We start from the raw sequence: 17146 nt of genomic DNA, 5'->3' as shown, positions 1-17146 counted from the left end.
AATACATATTTGCAGAGGTACATATTGTTTTAAAATTACACGCACCCCTCACATATCACAGGAGGTATCCCCTGTTCAAACTCTGCTCTTCCTGGGGGCTTGCATTCAGAAATGGCACATATTTCACTTTTTAACTGATTTTGCAATATCGGACATTAACCCAAATTTACACACATGTGCGCAAGGAGTATGGACATTAGTTGATGAAGTGTCAGATTTTTCACATGCACACATTTTGAGTAATATCCTCTTTTCCGCTAAAACCCCCCTGAACATACCACCGGGTCCTAACACGTCTTAAAATGTGGGCAGAAAAATCACAAGAATTATGGTGTCATTTAAATAATTTTCACAAGTCCGCTCTATGAATGATCCATCTTTTTAGAGTTATGTTCTGGCCCCAAAGGGGTGTGGTTTCCCCCCAGCACAAGGTTGAATTTCTGGTTTTTCCAGTTCTGCCAAGCCAGCTGGCTCTCACAGGCAGTGCTCCTCCCCTTCCCTTCCAGGAGGAAGCTACATTTACGACATCTGCAATAAACCATCTGCCTGGGTGAAGGGGGTTGCATTGTTCAGAGCTCCTGTATTCTGTGGGGGCTCCCCTTAATTCAATTATCAGAGAGATGGCATATCCTTAGTGTGGCCAGCAAAAGGCAGATAGGCCTGGGAACACAGCTGTGACTCAAGTTTCACTCCTGATGGGGGTAGTTGCCAGGCAGAATTCAGTTCCTTAAGCCAGGTTTCCGATAAAATGTCACTTTTTGTTACCCAGTTTAAGTCAAGACAATGTTTACATATGCAGCTAGAATGCTGATTCTAAGTTTAAAACTATGACATTTAAACAATTGCAGCCTATGTGACACTCAAAAGTAGGTCACTCAGTCAATTTAAACATTTAGATTTTTTAGTGTCTTTCAGTCCAAATTTACTTAAACTGCTGAAATCCACAGCTCAGCCAGTCTTGTTATAAACCTTCAAGTCACTTCAGAATATAACTTTACATTGGATCCACCTCTCAGTAAGTCTTTCTTTGGCCTGCTTTGGGTTCATTTATTCCGTTTTATACAAAAAGTAAAATCTGGTGTTGTTTTAAAACGCCGGCTTTTGGATAGTGGTGAGTACTGGTACTGCACCCCTTTTTGGGATTTAAGAAAATGAATTCCCAACAGTTATGGGTTTGCTTTTGGCAATCAGCATTGCCATTCCCAATGGTTTCAGACTACTGTGTGGGTAGTCCAATGGTGGTTTTAGGCAGTGTCCGTCTGTGCCCATAACATCGGCAAAAATGAGTGGCAGCCTATTCTTCATGCATTTCCCTGTGCATTTTTTGGGAAGCTCTGGCCATCATGATGTTTTCCATGTCAGTACTGCACAGTTTTGAGGTAGGGCTTGGATGCGTGGATAAAAACATCCCACAAGCCCCCCTCTTGCGATGGCCATTCTATTTCACTAATGGGACTCGCAAGACCTGGGATGTTTCCTCATCTTCTTCCAATAGATGTCACAGTTCAGCATCTTTTTCTCTATCCGGTCGGATCGATCGGTTCTCCTCGCCGGTCCTGATGGGAATATTGGGCGGTACACTGGGCCCGTCGCGTCTCTGCTCCCGGTCTCCGGATCGTCCTCCTTGTCCCGTCTCCAGGTTTTCTTTCTCCTAGGACGACAAAGGAAGAGCGGCAATACCTATTCATAGACATTTTTCCACCACTGTTGAGATAGTGGGGCAGCATCTGCATTTCATCATAACGAAACATTACATTCTTATTTTGAAAAAAAAACAGTATAACTAAAAGACAGTTTCATGCAAATCACAATATTTGAGAGACTAGATGTGGTATGTTTTATGGTTGGAACTGAATTAGTCTGAGACAGTACCCGCTAGGATTCCAGAGGATTCCTCCAGTTGTTGCAGAGTTTGCCTGGGATGGCAACATTTCAACTGGTTTATGTGGACCCACTTGTCTTCCCCCGCTGCTAAAGGACCCTTGGGGATGTGGATTTTGTAGGCCACAGGGGAGATCTTGTCGATTATCTCAAAGGGTCCCTTCCATGTAGGCAAAAATGTGCGCTGCTTGGCCTGGTTCCTTTGGAAGTTGTATAGATAGACCCGGTCCCCCACCTGATATTCCTTCCTGGAAGTTTTCAGGTCATAGTGGGTCTTCATGCTATCAGCCGATCTTTCTAGATTCCGCTGAGCATAAGAAAAAGCATGTTGAAGGTGTTTCCTTAAATTCTCCACATACTCATGAGTTGTGGAGGCATTTATCAGTGTCTGCTCTTGGGTCCTGTAGAGCAAATGCTGCGGAAGCACCATCTTGCGCCCAGTCATCAACTCAAATGGTGACATTTTGGTTGCAGATGAAGGGGTAGATCTGATGGCCATTAGGACCAGAGGTAATCGGATATCCCAACTTGGCCCAGAATCTGCCACAAACTTTTTTAAGATGCTCACAATTGTCCGGTTATATCTCTCTACTGCCCCAGAAGAAGCTGGCCTGTAAGCAATATGCAACTTCCTTTTAACCCCCAGTATCTCCCACATCTTTGTCATTACTTCACTGGTGAAGTGGCTACCTCTATCTGACTCAATCCTTTGAGGTAGACCAAAACGGGAAAAGATATGGTTAATCATCAGGGCAGCTGCGGTTTCTGCCTTGCAATTTGGGGCTGGGAGACATTCCACCCACTTGGTGAACAAGCATGTGATGGTCAACATGTACTTATTCCCCCTCGCGGAGCGAATCACGGGGCCTACAAAGTCGATTTGTAAATCTGACCATGGCAGGGTCATCCCCCTCTTTTGGAGAGGCGCGCGGTGCGTGAGGGATGATGGCTGAAATTGTGCACACACAAGACACCCCTTCAAATATTGGTCGAGGTCCTGCCCCATGTGTGGCCAGTATTCCAACTCTCTTAAGATTTCCAGTGTTGTGTGAAACCCCCTATGACCGGCGGTGGCCGCATCATGGGCGTGACTTAACATCAGGCTTCGGAATGAGGTAGGAACCACCCACTGGTCGTGGCCAGCTTTGGATTTCCTTACCAACAAACCGTCTTGGATTCGGAACATTTTTGGACATTTCATCAACACTCTTAGGTCCTCTTTCCCAGTGTAATCGGTATCCGTCAGGGGAAAGTTCTCAGGGTCCTCAAGGTGTTGGTAGAACTTACCAATAATTGGATCCCCCTTCTGAGCGGTAATCAAATCAGCATCAGGGGTCTCCTTACTCCATGGCGCAATTGAAAGGTCGTTGTGAGCATTTGTCTGGGACCTAGTGATAGCAGTGACCTGGATTTCCCCCAACAGGGACTCAATCTCAATTAGATCCCCTTGGATGGCCCCGGTTTTGGCCAGCTGATCAGCTAAGTCATTTCCAGTTTTGTCTGGTCCCTCTACTTTGGAATGACCCTTGATCTTCTTCCAATAGATGGTCATCTCATTCGAGGTGACCAGGTCATCAATGTTTTGAATCAACTTCCCATGTTTCAAGGGTTTGTTGTTAGCACATAACATGCCTCTGGTTTTCCAATTAACCAGGTGCTCCACGAACCCGTTCCGTACATACTCCAAATCTGTGATTATGACCAGTTCGTGGAGTTGATGCTGGACAGCAGTGAGGATGGCCTGATGCACAGCCATCAATTCTGCCACCTGACTACTTCGGGGACCAATTTTGTATCCAGCGGAGGGTTCTGGGAACTCCTTCATCCATGCATTCCCTACACCAGCCACCAGTTCTTTCTCCCCGTCGTTGTCAACATGGTAAGAGCATCCATCCACATATACAGTGGGCATTCCCTCACACTTGTCCTCTTCAAAGACTTTGTGTGGGGAATTAAGGTATGCCTCCGTGTTGTCCTTTATTTTTAGACTTTCGTCCTCGAAACAGTTTTCTCTGGCACAATCATGCAAGTCAGCCAGACCTTGCGCGAGGGGACTCTTCTTGTTTTGGCCATATCTGACCTCCACAGGAAAGCCTTGCATTGACAGAATCCAGGAAGTAATTCGGGAATTACTCACATTTCCGGCACGGATTCTGTCACTTTGGAGATATTGCAGAGGCTGGTGTGGAGTCTCCACTATGATGTGTTCCCCCTGGATAAACGGGCGGTAATTCTTCAATGCCCACACCGTCGCCAGGAGTGCCTTCTCACAATCGTTGAATTTTTCCTCCACAGAGGATAAAGTTTTGCTCGCATAGGAGATTACTTTATTGACCTTGTCATGCTTTTGGTATAATACTGCCGTCAAGCACGTATTAGAGAACCCTGTCTCCAGGAAGAACTCCTTGTTTCTGACAGGGTAAGCTAGGCAAGGCGCTAGTGAGATTCTTCTCTTGAGTTGTCTTACTGCCTCGGCTTGTTCTGGACCCCATTCCCACTTGACCCCCCCCCTTCAAGAGATGAATCAGGGGTCTGGTGATCTCTGCGTAGCCCTCAATGAACTTTCTGCTGTAATTAGTCAGTCCAAGGAGGCTCCTTAGTTCCCGCAGAGTTGTGGGGTCTTTCAATTTTTGAAGTGCTTCCACTTTCTTTTCCTGGGGACAGAGACCCTGAGGAGTAATCTCATGCCCCAAGAAATTAACACGGGTTCTACACCACTGTGCTTTCTGAAAGGAAAGTTTTGCTCCGGCGGCCCTCAACTGGGTCAGAACATAACGGATCTCCGCTATGTGTTCCTCCACAGATGAACTTTTGATGAGAACATCGTCTACATAAGCCAGGTTACCCCTCGCACCCAGGTCTGGCATGGCCTTATGTAGGAAGATGTTGAATTCATTGCCGGAGTTAAGGTATCCGAAGGGAGTCCGGGTTCATGTGTACTGCTGGCCCCCAAAGGTAAAAGCCAGTTTGTATTGGTCCTCCCTGCTGACAGGCACGGTCCAGTATCCATTGGTCAGGTCTATTGCAGTGAATACCTGTGACCCCTGAATCTGGGCCAGCCCTTGGTCAATGTAGGGAAGAGGCCATCGGGAAGTATGGACCCGTTTGTTGAGCTCCCTGAGGTCGGCGCAGAGTCTCCACTGGCCGTTTGGCTTTAATATTCCCAGCACCGGATTATTGAAGGTGCTGTGGACTGGACGGATTATTCCCCTGGACTCAAGGTTCTTAATTATTTCAGTAAGGGACTCCATTGATGCGAGAGGCAAGCAATATTGCTTCAGAAACACAGGAGTCATGCCAGGGTCCGTGGGGATTGTTGTTGTGTGGATGTCAGTGCGACCACAGTCATATGAGTCTACCGCAAAGAGATCTTGGAAATCCAAGAAAACTTGTTTCAACTTTTGCTTCTGTTCCAGAGTCACACAGGCGTCAGCTAGGTTGACTCTCTCTTCCACCATCTGCCTGAAGCCTGGAAAGACTTCTGGTTTGGCTATCTCCGCGGCCTCCTCCAGCTGGGTGGAGAAGTCCCTGGTCAGAGTGCTGATTTGGACCGGAGGCTTCAGGTGGGAAAGGCAGCCCTCATGGACCTGGAAAATCACCTCATCCCTCCTGAAGTCACAAGTTACATCTTCCTTACCATAAGGGCAAGAAGTGTACACCAGGAAGTTCCCCCCATGCCGGGTAAAAATCCTGTCTGGTGTTGTATTGTCATCACTGTCACTGTCAAAGCAGTCCTTGGGGATTGGCCCTAACAGTTAATTACCTAAATCTATGGAAAAATGTCGGTCATCAACCGCCATTCCAATAATGGTGCCTGCGGCTAGAGTAATACTCTTTAAGTCGCTGTTATCCACCTCTATTAGAATGGTGTCATGTTCTATGTTGACTAATGGTGTTGGGTTTACCCCCAACCCTTGCTGTTGGAGAGAAGCGTTTAGATGTATGTAAGCATCAGGGTTTTTCAAATGTTGTCCTCTTTTAGCTTTCACTTCCAGGGAGAATTGTCGGGTCCTTTCTGGGATGGTGACTTCCTCTTTGATCTGAATTTCAACTGCATAAGGTAGCAATTGAGCTGACCTAAATGCTTTTTCTGGATCATCAAAGCCCATGGGATTATCCGCTAATCGGGACCAAGCTTTGAAGTTTATTAGGTCCAAACTAATGGCAAAGCGATTGAGAATGTCACTGCCTAAGTAAAAGGCGGCAGGGACGTCTCGCACGACCCAACAATTGTGGACTATGCTCTTGTTGCCAATGGAGATTTTGAGCCTACACCTGCTTGGCAGGAGATGTTTGGAATTAGGTGCTTCCAGGTCCATTTCCCATTTGTCTATCAGTTTGAATGTGGGAGTGGCTGGATCTTTTGGGAGTTGGCGGAACATGGCTTCGCTGATGAAGCTCTTACCGTTGTTCACACACACTCGAGCGAGAACAGAGTCCTTCCCATCATTTACTTGAACAGGGATGAACAACTGCTCTCCAATTTGCTGAATATCAGCCAGGCTCTGAGCTGATTTCACATCTTTCTGGACTATAGGAGTGGGAATTTCTGATTGTGGATTAGTAAAGAATCTCAGAGTGTTTCCTTCCAGCGTGGAGTACCACTTTAGACTGGAAGGAAGGTTGATTTTCAGAAATAGAGAGGACCCTCCATCACCAGTCTGTTGTCCTACTGCTATTACTGTCACGTCTGGAATTTGGCTATTCTGGAAGTGAAATTCTACTTGGTCAGATTTTTGTTCAACCATGTGGCAGGTGCCGTTTAAACTAACATGGTTGACACTCTGTTTTAATTTTATTGGTCGGCTAGTCTGGGTCCAGAGGACCTTGTTTACGCAATCTATTAGGGGTGACAACCTTCTCAGGAGGTCATTCCCTAGTAAACAAGGGGTGCCCTCTGGGGTCACAACTATGACCGGGTGTTTCAACTTATGTCGCCCAATTTTTATGTCCAAATCTGCCGTCCCCTCAACGGGAATTTCCTTCCCGTCGAAGTTCTGGAGTTGTCCAGGAAGAGAGGTGAGAGGAATACGATAATTCTCTCCCCTTCCTGCATTCAGTTCGTCAAAGGCCCTTCTGGACAGAAGGGTAGCTTGAGATCCAGTGTCCACCAGTGCCAAAATTGTACACTGCCCCTGTACTTGTACCGGGGCATTATATCTTCCCTCCTTCTCCTCAAGGGGGCACAGATAATGTACATTTTTGGACAACTGGTGGGCTAATTTTCTGGTTTTGGACATCGCTAGCACAGAGATTTGGGCAGAATTCTGTGGAGAGCCTTGGGAATCTGAAAGAAAAAATTGGCAACTGGAGATCAGAGCCATTGTGGGTTCCCCTGGCTCCGGTTCCGGGCCGCCCCCCCCCTTTTTGGAGGCAGTCACCAGGATGGGTTTGAACCAGGGGATTTTCTTGCTGTTGGTTCTGGGATGAGATGGTGGGCGGCGGTAGCTCAGTCTCCACATCTCCCCAGTCTGGATTTGCATCCCTAGGGACCCATTTTTCTTTGGGAGGAGTTCCCCCCTCTCTGAAGGAGAAGATCCTTTTCCCAGGATCCTCTGAGGATCCCTCTCCCTCAAATTGGAAGATCTGTACCTCCTCCTCAAACTGAGTCTGTTTGGGTCTTTTGTTTCTCCTACCCCCCCTCTGCTCCTTAGGAGGCAGACTTTCAGGGGCAAGAGATTTTGTTTCCGGTTCCTGGGTTTCCAGGGGCTGTTTACAAGTGAGGAAGGAAGCTTCCTCCAAGGCTTTACACCCCCCTTCCCCTTGTGCCTCCTCCCTGGGAACCGGTGAGTTATCGGGGTGCTGCCCCCGTCATTGTTCTGGGGCACCAGGTCCAGAATTGGGTGCATTCTGCGCCGGCATGCCGATCTGAGGGTTCTGCTGAGCCCTCAGTATGTGACCCAGATCCCGCGCCATGTTTTGAACCTGGCGCTCTGGGAAACCCGCTCAGGCTGATACGGGGCCCTGTTTTCTCCCCTGGGCTGATCCCGGGAAGGGTAGCTATCCCTTCTTTGGTAGTACCCCTGGTTGGGAAGATTTGGATACCCCTCCACCCTTGGCCTCCCCTCTCCCGGATTAGGTTGCCTGGGCTCAGGGAATTGGGGAAAGAAGGATGGATGATTTTGGGGTTGGAAATTGGGTGGATACCTGGGGAAAAAGTTCTGTCCAGGATTTGGAGAATTTCTGCCCTCCTGTGGGAAGTTTGGAGGGAAGTTCCCTGGGTTCAGTGCTCGGTTGGATCCCCCCCCTTGGGCTGGGGGAGTCCACACATAACCCAGGATTGGACTGTTACCTTTGAAGCGAGGACTTACATAGTCAGGAGAGCGAGGGACCCCATTGGGGTTGGCTCCCTGGCTCCCTGTCTGTGACTGGCCCGAGGACCTTCTGGGCCTAGCATTATTAGGTGCAGGTAGGTTTTTAGGCCCCCCCATCTCCAAATCTAAAACGGGGGTGACCTTTACCTCTGCCACCTTGGCAGCAGCATGGGTGTTGTTGGCTTTGGGGTTTTTCTGGGCATTACTTTTGCTATCTACCGGTTTCTGCACCTCATAGATCCGGGTAGCCTGTTCAATGACCCAGTCTAAAGATCTTTTCTCGTGAAAATCCCTCACGAGCTGGGTCATTATGTATTTGGGCAAGGCATGAAAAAATGTATTAATGAATTCTCTACTGTCCGTGCGCACCCTTCTGGTGGTCTGCGCAAAAGCACGTTTCAGTTCTTGCACAAATTCTTGTGGGGCCTGATCCTCCCCACATTGCAAATTGTAGGCTGCCTTGCGAGCCTCTTGAGGATTTCTGTGAACAGAAAAATGTTTCAAGATGGCCGCCTTATAGGTGGACCATCTTAAATGATTTTGGTCCTCCAGCCCCGCAAAGAAACTGGAGTATTCCGGGGAGAAGGTCCACTTTAGATATTGAATACAGCTTTGGCTTTCCTTCAAATGGAAAGTCTCCATCATTTGCTCAAACAACTCTAGGTGCTCCCAAACAGAATACTTAGCGTTCTTATGGTAAGGCGTGATGACGCTCCTGATCGCCTTAATCTGCTTTAAGGGGTCCTTAAGCAAGGCCCTTTTTGCCTGATTGGCCTTTTTGGTTCGGGTAACCCTTGTCCATTCATCCTCTGACTCAGAGGCACTGCTCCCAGAGGTTCCTGTCTGCTCTTCCAGGTTTTCCCGGATTCTGCGAGCCTGGGAATGGCTGGCAGAATGTGGGGACCTGGTCTCCTGTGTCCTGCGGAGTTCAGAGGAGTCTTCAGATTCCTCTTTGCTGCCAGGATTTGATGGGTACCCCCTCCACTGACCTAACTGGGCAGAGGTTTTCAGGATGCCCTTAATGGGTCTACTCTCCTGGGGTTCCCCATTAAATTGCAATGTGCTTGGGTGCCCATACCCGGATGCCCGCCCCTCCATTCCTGGGTGGTACTGGCCTATGAGCCCCATGCTTTTGTCTGGATAGTAGTCTGCCATCCCTGTGGCCCTGTGCTCATGTGCGCCAGGGAACATGGGGGTGGCAGAGTCCAGGGACTGAGAGGTATGAGGGCCTCTGGTACTAGGGCTCCTGAGGTTATGCTCCGGAGTTTCCCTTTCCCAGCGAACCTCATCTCTATCCGCCCCTGCTCCCTGTTGCAATGCAAGAGCCTGCATTTGTGCCTTCAGTTCCTCAGTTAAGGCCTTACTAGACTCTATCAGTCTCTCCTGCATCGCTACCTGTTGTTGGAGCCTATCATTGTGTTGACAGAGGGCCTCATTTTCCCTCTGTGCTTCCTGGTTGGTCCTGGAGAACTGGGCCAGTCTTTGCTGCAGGAGGTTTACCTCCTGAGTTGTGTCCCTATTGGCCTGCTCCTGTCTTGCCAGAGCCTCCTCCACCCTCCTGGTGTGCTCTAGCAAGTCCTGGTGTTCTTTTTGGAGGTCACCCAGTCCCTGGTGGGCCAGGTGATTTTCTTCCATTTTTCTTCTTAAGTGGCAGACTTCCTGGCCTAAGGTATCCCTTTCCTGACTAAGAGCCTGCATCTGTGCCGCCAGGTCGTCCCTTTGCCTTTGGAAGGCACCAGCTTTCTGGCGCTCCTGGTCAAACTCTGCCTGGGTATCCAGGTCTTTCAAAATCAGTTTATTGCTCTCTGCCTTCTCCCTATCTAGGTGGCTTTGCAGGGTGACTACCTGCTCAGCACATGCCCTATTGAAGTCTAACTGTTGCTCCAGCTTTTTCTGGCTCTGCAGTAGGGAGTCCAAACCTTCTTGGTACTCCTTCTGCAAGGCCAGAAATCTGGTATCCTGGTCAGCCTTTTCCTGTTGCAGGATGTCCATATCCCTCTTTATTTTAATGATGTGCTGTCTACTCTCATTTTCTGACTCCTGGCTCCCCTGCAGCCTCTGCTCAGAAGAGACCAGGTCAGATTGGACCTTCTCTAACGCCATCTGTCGCTTATTCGCCAGATCTTGGCTTTCAGTACATTTATCCTGCATGTCTCCCATATATAGGTACAAGTATGCCGCTATCCTAACCATCTTGTCTTGTTCATCCTTAGCTTTAGGAGCCATGTATAGTTCACTCAGGGCCACATGTAGGGGACCCTGATCTCCCCATATATCTGACCCTGTTTCAGTGACCTGTTGCGTGATGGCCTGCAACCAGACCATGCGGTCCTGGTGAGTCCACTCACCTCTCACAAATAACTTATGTAAGAAGTACTCTCTGGCTATTTTCATGTCTACTAAGGTCGTCATTCTAGAGATTGGTCTCTGTCCTGACTTACAGAAATTAGTATTTTATTTTTGCAAAACAGACCTTTTTCTTAGAGCGTTCCTTTGAGGAGTGGTTTACAGCGTAACACAGCGTGGTGATCCGACCGGATAGTGTATCTGGTCAGCTGGCACACTGTATTAATCTGCACAAGTGATAGATCTAACCCAAACGTCCGGCACGAGCCCCCAATTTGTAAGAGGATTCAATTCAACACTACAGCTAAGTCAACGCCTAGTCTATAATACTGAATGAAAACCCTTATTGATATATCTTTATGTCCAGTTCATGCGTTCTGGATGACTACCCCTATATAACACCCCTCTCTCAGAATCCCCCTGACCCCACTGAGCCAAGAAGTAGTTCTGTTTTGCAAGTTAAAAGGTTTATTTGAGAAGTAAAGCAATATATATCTATCACACTTTTTAATAATTAATAATTGAATATCACACTTAATCTGATATGATAAAGATTAACAACGGAGAATCTGGCACTAGCACACTTCTTTATAATCAATGATGGGTGGTTATAGGATGGATAAGATAGCAACAATACTTTTATGGTTTCACATGGATGCAATGTGGAATGAAATGCAGTACAGAAAATAACTTGATAGGATTTCAGCAAAAGACAATGTAATCACTTTCTTGGACAATTCACCCCCCCCTTTTATGCAATGCAAGGAAATGGAAGGAAGGCACACAGTTCTCAGAAATGCAATCAAATGTAATTCAGTTCACCCCAGCAACTTAGACTACAGAAGTTGAAAACACAGGCCCAAATGCTTTTAAATGTGCTGGCAATGAAGAATAAATATGCTAAAAATGGTTTTAATTCCCTTTAGGAGGTTCAGGGTGAGTGAAATATACTTGGGATGAGGTCAGGATCACTTTAGCAATGCTCTATAATGGTTGTCAGGTTGCAAACGAATTTTTGCAACGGAAGGCAAGCAGCAGCAGATTTTTACACGTGGAGAAATTTGCAAATCGCGGCAAATTCGCGAATGCTTTTTCCGCGATTACGGCAAAAGTATAGGGGGTAGGAATGCGGTTCTAGGTTCCTAGAAAAGCCACGATTCCCAGCTTTCAGAGGAAAGTTACTGCAAGTCTCTAGCACAAACGGTCACGGAGATATGAGCGATTAAATAAAGGTCGTTTTTCAGATTTGAAATTTTAAAGTTCAAAAAGACAAGTGCAGCTTGCAACTAGAAAATGACAAGTGACAGCTTTACAAATGACAGGTGACAGTTAGGAGGCAGTTCTACTTAGATTAAAATAGCTTGGATTATATTATTTTAACTAAGAGATTGGTTCTGCACAGTTTTCTAGGTACTCACACTATATTCTTGAGTTAAATGGGCCTCGCCACGGATCTGGTCAGGTTTTAGACTGGACTCTGGTCTCTGCACTTCACAGTGATCTGGGTCAGCTCTGCTCTGCTGGTCTGGTCTGGGTTTCTGGTTCTGGATATTTGATAGATTTGAAGTCTCTATGTCTGCTCTCTGAAGGTTGAGGGAGGTAAAGTATGGATTTTCCGGGAGAGCTTCCAGCTGCAAATGGATTTGAAGGTCCCTATCTGTCCTGTCTGTCTGCTTTTATGTGTTTTGAAAATGGGTGTGTGTGCAGCATCACTAGGCTCTACCCCTCTCCACTTATCATTGGCCAAGCTTTCATTTCTCCCCTGATTGGGGGAGCTAAGTTGTGTCAGAGTGATGTCATTTTACAGCCTGCAGAAAGTCCACTCCTCCTGTCAACTTGCACACAAATCTAGATTTGAACCAAATACATATTTGCAGAGGTACATATTGTTTTAAAATTACACGCACCCCTCACATATCACAGGAGGTATCCCCTGTTCAAACTCTGCTCTTCCTGGGGGCTTGCATTCAGAAATGGCACATATTTCACTTTTTAACTGATTTTGCAATATCGGACATTAACCCAAATTTACACACATGTGCGCAAGGAGTATGGACATTAGTTGATGAAGTGTCAGATTTTTCACATGCACACATTTTGAGTAATATCCTCTTTTCCGCTAAAACCCCCCTGAACATACCACCGGGTCCTAACACGTCTTAAAATGTGGGCAGAAAAATCACAAGAATTATGGTGTCATTTAAATAATTTTCACAAGTCCGCTCTATGAATGATCCATCTTTTTAGAGTTATGTTCTGGCCCCAAAGGGGTGTGGTTTCCCCCCAGCACAAGGTTGAATTTCTGGTTTTTCCAGTTCTGCCAAGCCAGCTGGCTCTTACAGGCAGTGCTCCTCCCCTTCCCTTCCAGGAGGAAGCTACATTTACGACATCTGCAATAAACCATCTGCCTGGGTGAAGGGGGTTGCATTGTTCAGAGCTCCTGTATTCTGTGGGGGCTCCCCTTAATTCAATTATCAGAGAGATGGCATATCCTTAGTGTGGCCAGCAAAAGGCAGATAGGCCTGGGAACACAGCTGTGACTCAAGTTTCACTCCTGATGGGGGTAGTTGCCAGGCAGAATTCAGTTCCTTAAGCCAGGTTTCCGATAAAATGTCACTTTTTGTTACCCAGTTTAAGTCAAGACAATGTTTACATATGCAGCTAGAATGCTGATTCTAAGTTTAAAACTATGACATTTAAACAATTGCAGCCTATGTGACACTCAAAAGTAGGTCACTCAGTCAATTTAAACATTTAGATTTTTTAGTGTCTTTCAGTCCAAATTTACTTAAACTGCTGAAATCCACAGCTCAGCCAGTCTTGTTATAAACCTTCAAGTCACTTCAGAATATAACTTTACATTGGATCCACCTCTCAGTAAGTCTTTCTTTGGCCTGCTTTGGGTTCATTTATTCAGTTTTATACAAAAAGTAAAATCTGGTGTTTTAAAACGCCGGCTTTTGGATAGTGGTGAGTACTGGTACTACACCCCTTTTTGGGATTTAAGAAAATGAATTCCCAACAGTTATGGGTTTGCTTTTGGCAATCAGCATTGCCATTCCCAATGGTTTCAGACTACTGTGTGGGTAGTCCAATGGTGGTTTTAGGCAGTGTCCTTCTGTGCCCATAACATCGGCAAAAATGAGTGGCAGCCTATTCTTCATGCATTTCCCTGTGCATTTTCTGGGAAGCTCTGGCCATCATGATGTTTTCCATGTCAGTACTGCACAGTTTTGAGGTAGGGCTTGGATGCGTGGATAAAAACATCCCACACCATTAAGAATCATTATAGGCTCTGCCCTCCCCAGCACATAAGTGAGCAAAGCCAACATAAAGATTTTTCTTACGTGGGGAGAGCCAGTGTAAGTGTTCTCAGCATATGGTGGGGGTCCATTTGTGCAGCCAGCAAATACATGTTTCATTACAACGGCATGGCATTTTATACCGGCTCTAAGGGCAAAACAAACATGAGGATTGTTCTTACATGGGGGGTATGTGTGTAATTAGCAAACACCTGTTGTCTTACTAGGGCATGGAATTCAATACTGGTGTTAAAGGCAAAGCCAACATGACTGTTCTCACATTTGATGGGACATGTGTGTAGCCAGTGCAGACATGTTTTCTTACTATGGCATGACATTTTACACTGGAGTTAAGGGTAAAGTAAACATGATGATTTTTCATACGTGGAGGGAAGGTTATATTTTTGCAGCCATCAAAGACATGTTTTCTTACTGCGGCATGGCATTTTATACTGGCTTTAAGAGCAGAGCCACCTTCATGAGTGTTCTTACATGGGTGGAGCATATAAGCAGCCAGCAAAGACATGTTTTCTTATTGTGGATTGACTTTTTTTCCCGGTGTTAAGGCCAAAGCTAATATGAGTGTTCTTACATGGCCATACTGGCCTACATTGGTGCAACCAGTGTGGGCAGTTTTTCTTATTATGGCATGGCATTTTTGTACTGGTATTGGTGACAAACCCAACAGGAGTATGTTCTTGTGTCGGTATAATGCCATATATTGGCAGAGCCATCATCATAGATATGGTTTCTTATAGTATCATAACTGACAATATGGACAAAATAAAAAATGTACTTATGTGAAACTACTAGCATATCTTGGTGCAGCCAGCATGGGCATGTAGGGCCAATTTTTTTTTTACACTATCATATAGTGGACAAAGGCATCATGACAATGTGTTGGAAAATGCTCCTGTGGACTGTTAGTGACTTGGCTTCCCATGGATTTCTTCCCATTTTACCCTACCAAGCTGACTTTAAACTGTGACTTTTTACTCAATTGTTCACAGAAATTGTGTGTAAATGTCACAATTGTAGACCATTATTTAGAAAATGTTCTCGGGGGAAGAACTTCCAATGCGCTATTGCTTGGTCGCTCTCACATATCCATGGGAAATGTTTTTGCCCCTCCAATTAACAAAATTGCCAGCTGCCACTGGGACTTACCCTGATTTGGAGGAAATTCTCCAATAGGTTCCCTCTGGAAACTCTAACCTCAATCCTATAGGCACTAACACTCAACTTCTGATAGGGATGTCAACATCGTCTATGATGAAGAAGTAAAAGCCAGCAGTTCCTTGATGGCATGGAGGGACAGCTGGTCCTTGTCTTGTATCTTGAGTACCTTGAGGGGTTGTGTCTGGAGATGAGAGTTGGGCCCTCCAATAAGGCTTCGATGGATCACACTTCTGATACCATCTGCCAATAAGCCAAGTGGACACCACAAAGGATGCAACTTATGGTTTCATTTTGCAATGTTTATTCTGGGCTGTTTACAATGTTGATCAACTGAAAAGGGGTTATAATATGAAAAAGTCCTCTTAATTCAAAGGCGTTCTCCAAATCTTTCTCTGGGTCTCTCCACGGCGTGACTCACAATCTCTTGAACAGAACAGAGTCGAATGATGTCTTGGTTATTGAGCGCATAGCACTGCCAAGATGTCTTAGGTTTTCTTGTTGCAGTACAGGGTTCACAGTGTTTCCCAGAAATGACGTAGGACTGGAGGGTGTCCAGGTTCCTGATTGGGGTCGGATTCACCTCCCTGGCATTGAGTCCTGAGCCTATAACCTCCCAGCCCCATCCTCACCGAACAGACACTTACACCTAAGGGCCTTGCACTAGACCTCACCTCTAGCCTTCAAACTGGTTGTTGTCTATCCTCCTCTGTGTTCTGCCACATGCTTGATCCTTTTGCTGTCTGTTTGGCACTCTCCCTATGTCTCCAATGGAATTACCAATGCCCGACTCTCTCATGTACTCCTCCAACTCCCTCTCCTTCCTCCTGCCAACTTCACCTTCTCTGCCTCGCTCTCTTCTGGTGGTTCTCTTCTTTCCCCCTTCCCCACCTCCTCCAACCTCTCCTGCTTCCTTTCTTTCTCTTGCCTCTTTAACTCCTCCAACCTCTTGCTCTGTCTACACTCCTGCTCTTGCTAATCCTCTTGCACCTCCAAATCCTGCTGCACCTCTAACTCCTCCTCCACCACCAAATCCTCCTGCGCTTCCAATGTCTCCATTCCTCCACTTACTGCTCTGCCACTCCAAACTCCTGCACTATTCTTTTCACATACTGGGCTTTCATAACGACTCCTTCAATTCCCTGGGCCAGGCTTGGGGTTAGGATTTGCAGCTGAGTGTGATAATCCTCCCTAATTCACTGATTGGTTGGGCCACCCAGACTTCACATGTTGAGGTGTGTATCATTTGACTTTCGCACTTCCCCCTGAAGGCCGATGAGTCTTTATACACCTTGTCCACCCTCTTGGATTCGGCAGAATCGCACATGTCTGCTGGGAGTGATATCAAAATGGGCCAAACACCACAGAGATGCCGGATTTCAGCTTAATATTGTGTCTTCTTCCTTAAAGGTCCAGTAGCGGCAATGTTGTGGGGTATGCGGGCGGATCTTCCCCATTCTGCCCCTGGCATGACATCGCGTAACGGGTGGGGCACCTTGAGGGCCAAGCGGGAGGCCATCGTCACACGTCGTCTGTATGAAATGCAACTAGGTGTGGTGCAAAACAGGATCCACTTTCCCTTGCAAGGCTCCAAGCAGGAAAACATCAGAAAACACTACTACAAGGAACTGTGCATCAAGGTCAAGGCTTCGCAGAGGTTAACGATGCAGAGATGATCCAGACCCTGCTGGGAGACAACCGAGAGGCAGAAGGAAAAAAACGCAAATCACATAACAGCCTGCAACACCACGTTAAACTCAAGCGCTGTACTGGGATTTATATAGCGCACCGCTGCCATTTGCATGGTCTCCAGGCGCTCATCTAGCATGGCACTGCTTTAGTATAGTTGAAAAACCTTGCCAATAAATATAAATTCAAGGGTAAGGCCAAAAAAGCATTGCTGTACTGTATTGTTTGGGGTAAAAGGAGGCAGAAAAAGAGTGGGGAAAGAAAGAGGGATAGAGGCTAGAAGAGAGAGGACAGAGGGAGAAAGATAGGTTGGAGAGAGGCAAGAGAGAGTTTGTGAAAGGAGGGGAGAGAAATGGAGGGGTCATAGAAGAAAAGGCATAAACGAATAGACGGGACAATAGAAATGAGGAGGTAGAAAGTGAGAATGGGGACGCAGGG

At 46.6% G+C, this 17146-nt stretch overlaps 1 long non-coding RNA gene across 1 annotated transcript in view; it reads right to left on the bottom strand.

The window, feature by feature from the left end:
• Positions 1 to 17146, bottom strand: part of LOC138504696 (uncharacterized) — a 255449-nt gene that overhangs the window by 57726 nt on the left and 180577 nt on the right. The gene's annotated exons all lie outside the window — the stretch shown is intronic.

This window comes from Ambystoma mexicanum, chromosome 11 (assembly GCF_040938575.1).
Source record: "Ambystoma mexicanum isolate Mex_15411 chromosome 11, UKY_AmexF1_1, whole genome shotgun sequence".
NCBI lineage: Eukaryota > Metazoa > Chordata > Amphibia > Caudata > Ambystomatidae > Ambystoma > Ambystoma mexicanum.
Note: the sequence above shows the minus strand (reverse complement) of the source record. Positions and strands in the feature narration are given on the sequence as shown.